The following is a 14,491-nucleotide window of genomic DNA, read 5'->3' as shown; positions in this document are numbered from 1 at the left end:
GGAGCGAGGCTCCCCTTGGCAACCAGTCAGTAGGTTATTCTGGCTCCCAGACTGGGCAATTCAGTGCGCAGATGTCCTCCAGCCTGTTCTCTAACTATGAGAAGAAATTAGTTTAAATTGAAGCATGAGGGATTTGGGCTAGATATAAAAATGTAGTTCTTGACATTGAAATAGTTAAAAATTGGTCTGAACAGAGGAGGGTGTGGAACTTACTGCTCCAGAGGCCTGTAAAAGCAGGAGAGATTATCACTTATCTGACATACCTTAAGAGTTGTCCTACTGGAAGGAAGGAGGCCATAGAGGCCTCTGAAGGTCTCATCTCACCCTAGGATTCTATATGTTTTTATCAATGACTGTAAATCGCTGCCCAGGTTGACTGGCAACTCCAGCAGAGGAACTTGACCAAAAAAAGTTTTTCCTGGGGTCATTGCAGGCAAATTTTCCATTATCCCAGCCTGGTGGATCAGAGGTCATCGTTTTCACTGAGAACATTTCTCAAACTAGAAGGCATTTCATTTGAAGAGATAATTTTCCCAAAACTGTTATGGAGTTCTAAGATGTGGACATTACCTATACTAATTCCTTGATCAGAACATGGTAAATAACCCAGGTCAGTGTGTAGGAGGATGGCACATGCCTGCCAAGCTGTTTCAGTAAGAGATAACAGATGCTTTGAGTAGCAGACAGTTTTAAGAAGCTGTGGGAAAATTAATTCACTTCGAATACATCTGTTGTACACCCTCTCAGGGCAATTGAAGTGGCTCAGAACCACAACTGCAGTCATGCTGACCAACAGAAAGTGGAAGATTAATCTTTTTAACATCGGTGGAATCTATCCAGCTGACCTTCTAGGAAGGGCATGTGACCTGCCCGTTTGAAGTGACTGTTGATGAGATGCAAAACAACAATTCCACTGCAGGAAAGAAGACCATGCAAAAGAACCAGTCTGCCTGTCATTCATCCATGTTTAAAATAAAATTTCTCTCCCTGGAGGATTTTATTTGATTACAAAAACATCCTCAGTTATCCCAAACTGAGTGGTCGCTTTGTGGATTATCCATGGCAGATTTCTCATGGGATTCTGTCTTCCCTCCAACCCTTGCCCATAATAATGATGATGATTGTAGATTGTCGACTATAGATGATGTAGACTGTAAACTCTTTGAGGGCAGGGATCGTGTACTGCACTTTCCCGAGCACCCAGTACAGTACTCTGCACATAGTAAACATTCAATAGATTCCATTGTTTGATTCACACTGGCATTTAGTTTATACTAAGACCACCCAGCGCCTCTTCCCTGCCTGGTGGGCAGTAAACAGCAATGCCAAGGATGGGCCAGTAGATCTGTCCCAGCCTTCCACTCAATTAACATGGATTTTAAGAGTCATGTAACCATAGAATTAGAGAAATGGCCAGTCAGAAATAACCTAAATTCAATATGAGAAAATACAAAGTAGTTCCTTGTAAAGCTGTGTAGGTGATAAAAGATAAGGAAAGGTGGCAGAAAAGATTTAGGGGTCTTGTGGACCATAAAATGAATGTGAGCAATGCAGTACTCTGTAGAGGTGTTTCTGCCATAACGCATCATTTGAGAGCAGAATTTGGAAAGGTCGTGCTGGAAGAATAAAGGAACAAAATGCCACTCAGCCATTAATTGGTTATAATGCATCGCAGCTCTACAGGAATGCTTGTTTTAAGCAGGACATAGAGGTCATTTAGTAACACTAATATCAGCTCATTGCACAGGGAACCAATTGCAACACCATTTCCATTGATTACTGGAAACTGAAGGCTGTCACAAATTGGTTCCTAGGGCCAAGTTATTGAATTTTAGGGAAGTATCAGAGGAATCAGAGGAAGCAGCATGGCTCAGTGGAAAGAGCCTGGGCTTCGGCGTCAGAGGTCATGGGTTCGACTCCTGGCTCTGCCACTTGTCAGCTGTGTGACTGTGGGCAAGTCACTTCACTTCTCTGTGCCTCAGTGACCTCATCTGTAAAATGGGGATTAAGTGCAAGCCCCACGTGGGACAACCTGATGACCCTGTATCTACCCCAGCGCTTAGAACAGTGCTCTGCACATAGTAAGCGCTTAGCAAATACCAACATTATTATTATTATTATTATTAATTTTCAGTCAGAGCAGACTATTTGAAATAAGCTTTTTAAGTTTTTACACACTTCTGGAATTTCAACCATTATGATAGAATCTGGGCACTATTTTAATCGCCTTCTAGCCATCTTTCCCCTAGTCTCTGATTTACCACTGAAACAATGGTTGGCACAATGTTGTGCTTAGAAAACACAAGCATTTTTAAGAATTCAACTATCATGAAATCCTGTATGATTAAAAAGGCTAACGTGCTATGAGAGTGTGATAATAGGAGTAAGGCAACAGCTAAAAAATAATCTTTCCATTATTTTTGGCATTGCTCAGACCTTTGCTAGAGTACTGTATCTCTGCATTTTCTAAAGGACTGACTTGGCCCCTGCCTGTCTGAAAAAAGCCACTCCTGCCCTCCTGCCTCAGCTAGAAACCCTCCCTCCCCTGACCCTGCCTCTTTCGAATAGGCCAGAATGCTAAACTATGCTGCCATTTTCCCCACCTCCACCATGTTTTCCCAGTTGTTTCTGGCCCTCCCACTTTCCCTTGACCAAATTGATTCAGCCCCTATTTTCTGTAGTCCTCCTTTTCCCTATCTAGACCACACTGCCTTCATCTAGTAATAGCAATAGTACTTATTAAGTTCCCACTGTATGAGAAGCATTACACTAAATACAGCAAATAAATACATGGGTGAGAATTAGACATGATCTCTGGCCCCCAAAGGGCCCACAATTGAAAAATAATGGGGAAAAGAGGACTGTAGTCAGACACTCCGGGAAAAATTAAACAATGAAAATACAAAAATAGCATAAAAGGCAAGAATAATGATAAACTTATTGAGAGCAATAGGGTACAGTGGTTTCAGGAGTAGAGTTTGAGATCCATCAATCCAGTTACAGCTGAGCCCAGTACCAAAGACACAGACTTTCACTGTTCGAATAATAGAGAAGGCCTCATGACTTCTGGTGTTTCTCACACTTCCTAGGTCTGAGCAGGAGATGATGTAAGATTTAATTGTGAGGGGGTTGAGCATCTTTTCTCCTTAACCGGAGACCTTGGCGATCCAGTGGAGAAGGGACCAGCAGAGACCGCCATGTTGCTAATGTTTTCTAAGCCTCCCGAGATGGAGCAAAGGTTATGGGAAATCATCTGGCTCGGTTTTCCCCTTTCTCACTCTTGCTTGCAGCTAATTAGAGTCTGTGAGAACCTGCCAGCCAGTCCAAAGACTTCCAAGCAGGCAACCCAGACAGCAACCTATCCTCTTTCATGAGAAACTGACGTAAATGAAAAAACTGGGTCAGAGATGGCACAATTTTAATCTCAGTTTAAATGAAAGTTTATTAAGACACATTAGTTGTTCTTCATTTCCACAGAGGAAGAAAGATGAGGAAATGGGATTAATTGTGTCAGGAGAGTATTTGGTTAAATAGAGGATACCTGTGGACAAGGAATATGTCGACCAACTTTGTAGTATTGTACTCTCTCCAATGCCTAGTATGGTGCACTGCACAGAGTAAGTGCTCAATAAATACCATTGATGGTGGTGAACAGGTTGCTAAGGTAGATTATGGAATCTTCAACCCCTAAGAACTATTAATATAAAATAGACAAGCATCAGAACCTGGATATTTTGGCAGTCACCTTCTTGGAGGAAGAAGACTGAAGGCTATGATATCCTGGGGTCTCTTCCAGCTCAAAATTTCTGGGGTATTTCTGATAAAAATTATGGAAACAAAGTGGGTAAGTGGGGATATATGAAATCAATCCATCAGTGGTATTTACTGAGTGGTTAATGTGTGCAGAACACTGTGCTAAGTGCCTGGAAGAATATACTACAGTAAAGTTGGGAGATATATTCCCTACCCACAAGGAATTTACAGTCTAGAAGGGAATCCTCAGTCTAAGTGATCTGAAAAGCAAACTTCTTGTTCTTTCTCCTTGTGACTATGAAAGATACCTTTATCCCCAAGAATATTTGCAGGAACCATCTAAAACCCTGGTCCTCAAAGAAATGAAGACCAGTGAAATTCAGTTCTACTTTTCCTTTGACCCCTGACCGTTCCATTTTGTGTACTTCCGATTTGGTCAAACCAATAGGATGGTCTGATTCCATATCTCAGACAAGGATGCGGACAGCATGGCTCGATACCCCTCAGTGAAACACATCTCTCCTTTGGCTCTAATTACCCTTGCTGTAAGGTATGAAGAACATAGTCACTCATTCATACTTCCAAGATTTTGTTGCTGCTAGTTTCATTCAGCTTCTTTACCTCTTGTCACTTTTTTCACCTTCTGAAGGGCTTGTCCTAGACTCTGACCCCAACAGTACATGAGCTACTTTGGCAGCTAATGACACTAAGAGAAGGGTGTGTATGTATGTTGTCTGGTGTCCCAGGCAGATTTGGCCTAATTGCCTATGTAGCCCAACTGGGGAAGTGGATCTGGCAAGCTAAAAAATAACAGAATGAGCATCCTGTCTCCAGGGTGGCCTGAGGGGGTGCTGGAGATGAATGCTTTCCTCCCCCATTTATTTATTGATTTATTTTTGAACCAGAAAGAAGGCAAAAAGGGGAGCTGAACCTGGAAATGAGTTTGGGGTAGCTGAATGTCTCTGGCTGGACCTGACCCCTATCCTTTCCTTCGGGTAGTCAGAAAAACAAGAATATAACCTCAAGGTGATTGCACAAGGATGGAAAAATGGGAAATGTGGGTTACAGCCAGAAAGAGCTACTATTTGTAAATAGGAGGGATCCAGAACACAGCAGGCATCAGGACAACCGGCCAATTCCCAGCTTTGGAAACACATAAGTCACTCAGTTCACACACCAGACACAGATGCATTGGAGATGACTGTCAAAGGTGGCCTGGGGACAGAGGCGGGAACTGGATTTGAAAGACAAGGAGTTTTGCTTGCCACACACAACCTAAATATTAAAAAAAAACAAATCGAAGGCAAAAACAGTCTCATCTCCTGGTAGTAGAGGCTGGACAAGTTTCAGTTTGGATCCCAGTTAAAATTATCAATCAGTAGTGTTAGGCACCTATGGTGTATAGAGCACTGTACCTCTATTAGTACCAGTACTACTAATAATAATTGTGGTATTTAAGTGTTTACTAGGTTCCAAGCCCTGTACTAAGCACTGGTGTAGGTACATGATAATCAGGTTGGACCCAGCCCTTGCCCCACAAGTGGCTCACAGCCAAAATTCAGAGATTGTGAGCCCCTTGAGGGATAGGGTCTATGTCTAATTTCCACCTAAGCACACTTTCCCAGAGCTTCAAACAGTGCTCTGCACAGTGAGCACTTAATGGATAATTGTGGTATTTGTTAAGTGCTTACTGGGTGCCAGGCACTGTACTAAGTGCTGGGGTAAATACAAGATAATCAGGTCCCACGATGGTTCACAGTCTAAATAGGAGGGAGAACAGGTATTGAATCTCTATTTTGCAGTTGAGGGAACTGAGGCACCGAGAAGTTAAGGGACGTGACAGAGGTCACATAGAATAGACTTGGTAGGGCTGGGATTAGAACCCAGGGCTTCTGATTCCCAGGCCTGTGCTTTTTCCATAAGGCCACTCTGCTTCTCAGCAATAAATATATAATTAATAAATACCTAATAAAGGAATACTGTCACTACTGAGTTGGAGGGCCAACAGATATTGAATCCCCATTTCACAAATGGGGAATCTTAGGCATGATAAATTAAGTGACTTGCCCGAGGTCACACAGCAGGTAAATGTCAAATCTGGGATTAGAATCCAGATCCCCTAACTCCCAGGCCTGGGCTGTTGTCATTAGGCCATGCTAGAACTTGCGATATTTCAACAGGAGCAGAAGGCACAGTTCCAGCCCTCAAGAGCTAAAAATCTAATGGGGGAGATAGGCATAAATGATGTACAGAGAGTCAATTTTCTGACAATGTGGGATTACAGTGTTCAGCACTGCACACGAGTGCACAAGCATTACTTCCAACATCACACTGCATTCAATTCAGACAGGAAGCATGTTGTTGGAAGAATGTTCCCCAGTTCCCAAACAAAGTTCTATTCAAAACACATAGAGGAAAATTCTTCATTTAATAGTGGCAAGAGGATGCACAAGATTCTGTTAGGAACAAGAGTACGGGAAGATGACGTAAATGAATAAATGAGTGAATAAATGAATAGTGTGTGCAGATTGATATATAAAACCAATCTCTATATATTGATATATACAAAAGTTCTAAGGGCAGCTGTCGGGTTAATGCAACATGTGTGGGAATCTGTAAGGGAAGGCTGCATGGAGGAGGTGGGATTTTAAGAAGCCTTTGAAAATGGGGAAAGCTGTGGTCTGGCAGATTTTAAGCAGGAGGGCGCTCTGGATGGGAGAGACGGTGTGAGCAAGGAGTCAGTCACAGACAGGCAAGTTGAGAGAAGTGTACAATCACAAGGTGAGTTTGGGAGGAACAAAAAGTGCAACCTATTACATAAGATGGAGAAAGTTGGTAGAAATTCTAGAAACCAATGGCATGGAACTTCTATATGAACCGTAGACAAATGGATAGCTGTAGGAGGTTCAAGAGGAGAAATGTGGGCCAACTTGTAGTAGGAAGGTCATGAGGACAGAAGCATGCAGCATAGAGTGGGAGACCAGTAGGGAGATAGATTACCAAAGTCCTGGTGCCATCGAAATTTCAAAGAATAACTCATTTTAAGTGAGCATTGCCTTGGTCTGTATCCTTGCTTTTCAGGGTAAAATAAGAGCAATATTGAAATATTGCTATTTTAGGTGGAAGTGATGGGGTAGCCTGATAAGGAAAGGCAGCTTTCCACCCAACAACCTGGATATGGAACCAAAAAGTTCTACCAAAAAGGCCCTCTGGACTCCAAGTTCCTCAGTGATTGGCAAGACACGTGGATATGAAATCTGAGTTTGAGTGGCAAAAACTGCTGTTCCAACCCCTTGTTTTCTTCTGCTCCATTTTGAAAGCAGATCCTCAGTAATGAAGTGGAAAGCCATAAGGAAACATACTTAACTGCTTAAGCAGAGATACTTCTGAAGCAGTCCTCCTTGACATTCAACGCAGTCCTATTTACCAAGGGAAACTACAGCCCTAAAGGAAGCAGAGCCTTGGAATCCCCTGAAATTTTCTTGTTCAATTTGTCTTTTTGCTGGCAGTGCATATTTCCTTCCAATTTAAAGTTGATCAGAGTGGGAGAGAACCTGTTTATTAAGCAACTGAAGACTGGCCCCAAAAGGACTGTAGACAACAAAATATATTTTACCATTGTTTTTTTTTTAAATGGTGCCAGGCATTATATTAAGCAGTGGGGTAGATGAGAGCTAATCAAGTTGGACACGGAGCATATACCACTTGGGGCTCACAGTCTTAATTTCCATTTTGCAGATGAGAGAACTGAGGCACAAAGAAGTGAAGTTACTTGTCCATGGTCACACGGCAGACAAGTGGCAGAGCCGTATTAGAATCTAGGTCCTTCTGACTCCCAGGCCCCTAACCTGTCCACTAGGTCACATTTTCAAATAATTGATTGATGGATTATTGTTATGGCCAACTCATGATTATCTGTAGAGGTAGATGAGATTTAACACAGATAATTGAAACCCACCAATAAACTCTGATCCTTATTGTAGCAAAGGTCTTTAATCTTCTCCTTTACACCTTTCACCAAAGTTACCAAAGAGTAGCAAAATTGCTTACTGTAAATTTTCTGTCCTTTCACTATAAACAGGACCAAATGTGGATTTCAAAAAAATCCTAAAAGCAATTTTTCCTAGCACCGAAATCTCTTAGTTTCATCCTTTGGTGGTCTCCTGAGAGGGCTAGGCCCAGGAAAAATCCTGGGAAATAGCTGGCTAGCACGGTCAGTGAAGACTGCAGTGGTTACCAAGCCAACTGCCTGCTAGGTCATAGTACTTGCAGCCCAGCACTGGCATCATGCTTCAGTTTCTTGGACCCTGAATATATCCTCTTTGTTAAAACCTGTGTGTTCTTAAGAATGTGCTGTACCTCTGCCTGCCTACTTGATCATTGCATTTTGTGTCCCAGTGGGAATTGATGGCTGGCAGGAATGTGAGAGCATAAGGCACTGTGCAAATCAATCGATTCCTCTGCTCAGATTCTCATTCCTGAATTATAAGGACCAAGGCTAGTCCATTGTTCTCTATGGGAGATCCCTTCATATATCTATAATTATGCCTTCTTGTGATTTCATTACAAATTCTGTTCCTATTTTTCCCCATGAAGCACATTCCTGTCACTATGCGCTAAATGTTTTTTTCATAATAATCTTCCCAGGCTAAGCACAATTCAAGCCCTCCCTCTTTATTTGGGTGAGGGTGAATGCTGTCATCTCTGTGGCATTTCCTTTTCCACTATTTGTCATTCCCCTATTAATCATATCTGAATAATCTGCTATTGTGTAGATTTTTTTCCGGGTTTCATAACTTGATCGCAGTCTTCAGAAGGAGAGGTCCCATAGCTCTGTTTCCCACCACCCACCCACACTCGTGTCTGTGGTTTCAGATGCATCGGTTTTCATGGCCTTTATGTTAAGAACATGCAGCCCCAGTTATAAGACAGGTTCAGGTGTCTGGGATTGGAATCTTGATTTGTTGTAATCACTATTCTTATGCTTCAAGGTAAGTCTTCACATTCATTGCAGCTGGTCCAACAAGGGTGGCACAGCTGAAACCCATGGAGCATGGATAGGCCTTTTAGCGAGCTTGGATTGGGGCTAGCTCAGGCACAGAAGAAGAATGTAGAGTCAGTGGGCTCACTTCCACAAAGCGTCAAGCACCACTCTGGGACCATTGTTCTAGCCCTGCTGCTATTTCAAAAACTATAAAGAGACAACTCAGTGGAGGGAAGTCACTAGGGTGGTCATCTGTTCAGTTTTATGGATGGTCCAATTTTCAGCTGGTCTGTCCTCGACCTAATACTGTTAGAGTGCTGGTTGCCTCTTTGGGATTTTTCTTTCAAATGTCCTGCCTCCCTCTGCCTCCGCTCCTGCTGCCTAATCCCACAGCTCGGAAATGACGCAAATTGTTCTGAGGGACCTGGGAGATGACCTCAACAGCTGTGGAGTTCGGGAAGAACTCAAGGGGGATGGGCTGTAGGGTCTAACATTTTCTGCTGTTTCATGTGTCCTTATGAATCACTGTGTTACAGTCATGAGGAATATGAATGGCAGAGGGATGCCCAAACAAGTGCTCTTTGGGAAACTGAAAGCAAGGAGGTCAGAGGAAATATGTTATGGACACGATACAACAAAGTCTCAGGCAAGGCTGCGACCCAGATGGAAACTAGAAATTAATTGTGAAGGATAGAGCAGCATGGTGCAATGTTATTAGGAGGTTCTTTTGGAGCAGAAGAAAGCTTCGTAAAGATTGCGAGATATAGAGGTAAAAAGAGAAAACAGCACCAGGCACTTCAATCATCAAACATGAAAAAATAACAAGGATAGCTTTTTTGTATGCACAATGCAGGTGGGATGGTGGGTCTGACATTGGCCTTTTCATTGAATTTCACCATCAATAGCGTCTTTTTATAATAGGAAGGACAACTATATCTCTGAATTGTTACATTATGCAACTTAATATACTCAATATGCTGTAGACTGTTGCCCCTGGGTTGATAATTATGTGGTATTCTTTAGTGATTCATTCATTCATTCAGTTGTATTTATTGAGTGCTTACTTACTGCACATGGGAGAGTTCACTATAACAATAAATGGACACATTCCCTGCCCACAATGAGTTTACAGTCTAGTGCTATCAGTACCCACCTTAGCTGTCACTGGAAGGAATTTATTGGAACTAAGGACATCAAGAGGGCATAAAGAGGTGAAATCCAAGGAGGAGATGAAAAATGCATAGGAAAGGAAGCACAGAAACTAGTTTTAAGTCACAACTATATACAGTCATCTGGGTGAAAAATACCACTCAACTCGTTTTGAATAATGAACCCGTTTTGAACCGTTATCAAACAGATAGTTCATGAGAGATTAAAAAAAAAATCAAATGTTATAGTCATGTATTCTCAAATAGTTCCCATAAACTACATCAAAAATCGAAGTTAAATCTTCAACAAAAAATCACTTGTCAAAAGACTGCATTCAAGCCAAGGATAAAGGTAGGATTGGACTTATTGAAGGAGTACAGTCTCTAGATTGTAGCCTCCTTGTGGGCAGAGAATGTGTCTATCAACTCTTTCGTAGTGTACTCTCCCCAGTGCTTAGTACAGTGCTCCGTACACAGTAAGCACTCAATAAATACTATTGATTGAGTGGGATTTGATGTTTTCATGATCAACTTTTGTTCAGGGATCAACTTAATTTTTGATGACAGTGTATCAGTGATTAACTATTAGTTTTGTTATTATACATATTGCTCTGTGAAAAATATGCTATCAAGTTATTTTTCATAATTTAGAATTGTTTTCTCATTCCATTTTGTAGAGCACTTTCAGGAGTATTACTGCCACAACATGAGTCTCTTTTTCATTTTCCACCAAGCTGATCTTCTCATTATTCTTCCCAATGATTCCATAGGGGCAGGCTGATGATCTTCTTCTTCACATTTCCCAGACTTGAAACAGAAAGAGCAAAGAGAGGAAATGATGTGTTGCAAGTTGGAGCCAGAGTTTGAACTAGGACTCAGAAGTGTTGAATTCCCAGTTGTTGCAGGAGCCCCTGGCCCATCTTGAGGAAAACCTCAAATGTGCTCCATTGAAACGACGTTCCACTCTTGTTTCAGAGCTGCTTAGTCTTTATTTGAGATACGTGTTTCCACGATCTAATCCCGGCTCTGCCACTTGTCTGTAGTGTGACCTTGGGCAAGCCACTAAATTTCTCTCTGCCTCAGTTATCGCATTTGTAAATAGGGAATAAAGACTCTGAGCCCCATGTGGGACAGGGACTGTGTCCAACCTGATAAGCTTGTATCTATCCCAGTGCTCAGTACAGTGCCGGGCACATAGTAATGCTTAAAAAATACAATTAAAACAAATCAAAGACTTTATTAATAATAATAATGATTGTGGTATGTGGCTTTATGTAGTTATAATCACCATAGGAACAGTTGTTCAGGAACCTTTATTAGCACACAAAACCCCATCTCCAGCCCAATTTGTGGGCTGCCAGTGAAAGTATGGGACTTCGATATCACTGTACTGGCGCCTGAGGGAAGTGTGCAATGAAGGCTTCATGATGTCAATAGGCTTTGTGAGGTTGGTTAATATTAATATCTGATGCTTGGGGAATGAGTGGAAAATGAGACCAGCCAAGTGAATAGCCTAGTGTCTATAGAGAATCCAAGTTGCACTGCATTAAAGCATTATTTTTCATGCAAATTTATCTCTCAGCATTCACATGGCACGTTGTCTAAATGCTTGAGCAGCTCCAGACATAGAATGTTATTCCATCTGCCCGCAGCAAATGAAATAAAACACTTACCATGACCTGATGTTTTTCAAGCTAAATCCAAATTCCTGATACTGAATGAAATCAAGTGGCGTTTTATAGGAAAATATTTTGGTTTTTTTTATGTTTATTATATTGTTATCTGTGCTTTGACTAAGAAAATTTCCACACAATATCATGCTGATTAATGATGTACTTGGATCCAGTCAGTCATTCAGTTAACACTTAGGTCTGCAGAGTATAGGGCCAAACTATCTTTTGCTATGGGGTAGAGACATGTAACACTGAAAAGAGGAGGCCTCTGAGCCCAGTGGGTTTGAAAACTAGTAATGACAAAGCAGATATTGATCAGGTATCCCAGGAAAGTTTCCTGAGAGAGGTGGGCCTTTGGCTGGATTTTAAATGCTCACAGAAAGGTAGTCTGGGGGTATAAAATGAAGAAGGTTATTTCTGGCATAGGAGTCATAAGTGAAAGTTGCAGAGCATGCATGGGAAATCAGTTACTCCTATTCTGCAGGTGAGTCTAGAGTAAGACTTAGTAAGTTTGTCGTGGTCAGGGAACACCAACTGTATTGTATGGTACTCTCCCAAGCACTTCATTCAGTGCTCTTCCTCTGCTGTATTCCTTTTAGAGAAGCTGCATGGGCTCATGGATAGAGTACCAGCCTGGGAGTCAGAAGGACCTGGATTCTAATGAGGTCCACCACTCGTTTGTTGTGTGACCTTGGGCAAATTGCTTAACTTCTCTAAGCCTGTAAAATGGGAATTGAAACTGGGAGCCCCACGTGGGACAGGGACTGTGTCTAACCCGATTATCTTCTGTCTTCCCTAGTGCTTAGAACAGTGCCTGGCACATAGTCAGTGCTTATATTGTACTCTTCCAAGTGTTTAGTACAGTGCTCTGCACACAGTAAGCACTCAATAAATATGATTGAATGAATTCACAAATACCACAATTATTATTTTTATTATTAATAATAAATATCATTGATTAATTAAAGTGCTTTAGAACCCATGTTTCCATGGTCTGAAAACTAGGTGAGCCCTGTGCTCTGAGGATGCTTCTTTTTGGGGTGCTTAACCTGAAACCATCTAGAACCCACTGAATGAGGGTTTGAAATTCATGCTCTAATGAGCTACTAACTTGGTAATGATAGAGAGGGTCCAGGGAAGGCCATTTTGCTGTTTGTTTAGGCTCCAAGGATTTCTTGAAACCAAAAAATTATAGTCTGAACAACGAGTATATAGCTTAGGAACACTGAAAGTAATGCTATTAACCTATTGTTAAAAGCTTGGTATCAGATGGCGACACTGAAAGTAATGCTATTAACCTATTGTTAAAAGCTTGGTATCAGATGGCGTCTAGGAAATCCTGAAATTTCCCTCAGTGGATAGAGGCCACTTTCCATCTAAACAGCTACACGCTGGACCGGGCCCTGACCCTATCTTGGTTTGACTAATGCATCGACCTACATGCTGATCTCCCAGCCTTCAATCTCTCCTCTCTCAGCTTTTATTCTTTCTGCTGCCCAGTTAATAATAAATAATAATAATGTTGGTATTTGTTAAGCACTTACTATGTGCCGAGCACTATTCTAAGCGCTGGGGTAGATACAGAGTAATCAGGTTGTCCCACGTGAGACTCACAGTCTTAATCCCCATTTTACAGATGAGGTAACTGAGGCACAGATAAGTGAAGTGATTTGCCCGCAGTCACACAGCTGACAAGTGGCAGAGCCGGGATTCAAACCCATGACCTCTGACTCCCAAGGCCGGGCTCTTCCCACTGAGCCACGCTGCTTCTCAAGTCGTCTAGTTCCATCTAGTCGTCTAGACTGCAAGCTCACTGTGGGCAGGGAACATATATGCCAACTCTGTTGTACTGTCCCAAGTGCTTAGTAGAATGCTCTGCATAAAGGAAGTGCTCAATAAATATGTTTGATTTTTCTCAAAAATTTCCCACTCAAAAGCCTCCAAAGTTTCCCATTTATCTCCACACCAAGGAGAAACTCATGAGCACTGGTTTCAAGGCACTCGATCAGGTTGCTCCCTCCTACTTATCCACTTTTTTCTACCAATATACCTCAGCTCACACACTTAATTCCCTCTTTAGCTAACCCGTACCTCATTCTCCCCGCTGACCTCTTCCCCACACCTTTCTTCCTGTCAAGAACTCTCTTCCCTTCACATATGACAGAACACTGCTCTCCCTATCTTCAAAGCCCTTCCAAAATCCTATCTCCTGCCAGAGACTACTTTTGATAAATTTCTCTTCTTCCCACCTTAGATCCCCAAAATGGCATTTCAGAACTTTTGCACCACCTAAGCACTTAAATACTCACAACTCACCAAAGCACTGTACATATTTTTTATATTCTATTACTTCCTCCTATGTGTAATTTATTTTAGTGCATGTCTTTCCCACTAGATTATAAATCCCTTGAGGGCAGGTATCGTATTTATGTAATTTTGCTGTACTTTCACAAGCCCTTAGTACAATGTTCTGCACACAGTAGACACTGAACAAGTACTATTTATTAATTAAATAAATCGAGACTTTGATCATCACTATATTCAGTAGCCTATAGTGTCAATTATTCATTGTTCTTCATGGTGATATATGTTTCTTCCTTTCTCAAGTGCCCAGTGAAGTGTGAAGCAAATTAACTGGAGTTTTGTGTATCTTTTAAAAATTATTAAAGTATCCAAGAATTCTCCAGAATCCTTTTAAGTAAATTGTTTCTTAAAGAAAGACAGGGGTGGTCTCTTGATGGCTAGAAAGAACATTAAATAGAGGCTCTTGAAGGTCACAATGACCTGGAAATGATTAATTCAAGAATGTGGAAACTGTGATGAATAGAGTTATTTTTATTTTGTGCTGACAGCTTAAGCCATTGAGGATTAGTTGGGGATATGCAAGAGTGAGGTGTACTTCAGGTGTTTCAGGGTAATAGTCTTGTCATAAG

General features: G+C 41.6%; 1 long non-coding RNA gene across 1 annotated transcript in view; it reads left to right on the top strand.

Annotated features, from left to right (window-relative positions):
* LOC114815122 overlaps positions 1-973 on the top strand; it is a 150,631-nt gene extending 149,658 nt beyond the window's left edge. The window contains exon 4 of the long non-coding RNA XR_003762897.2: positions 748-973. This is a non-coding gene — a long non-coding RNA (uncharacterized LOC114815122). The remainder of the gene's footprint in view (positions 1-747) is intronic.
* The last annotated feature ends 13,518 nt before the right edge of the window (positions 974-14,491 follow it).

The sequence above is a fragment of the Ornithorhynchus anatinus genome, chromosome 11, assembly GCF_004115215.2.
Source record: "Ornithorhynchus anatinus isolate Pmale09 chromosome 11, mOrnAna1.pri.v4, whole genome shotgun sequence".
In the NCBI taxonomy this organism is placed as follows: Eukaryota; Metazoa; Chordata; class Mammalia; order Monotremata; family Ornithorhynchidae; genus Ornithorhynchus; species Ornithorhynchus anatinus.
This window is presented reverse-complemented; position numbering and strand designations above follow the sequence as displayed.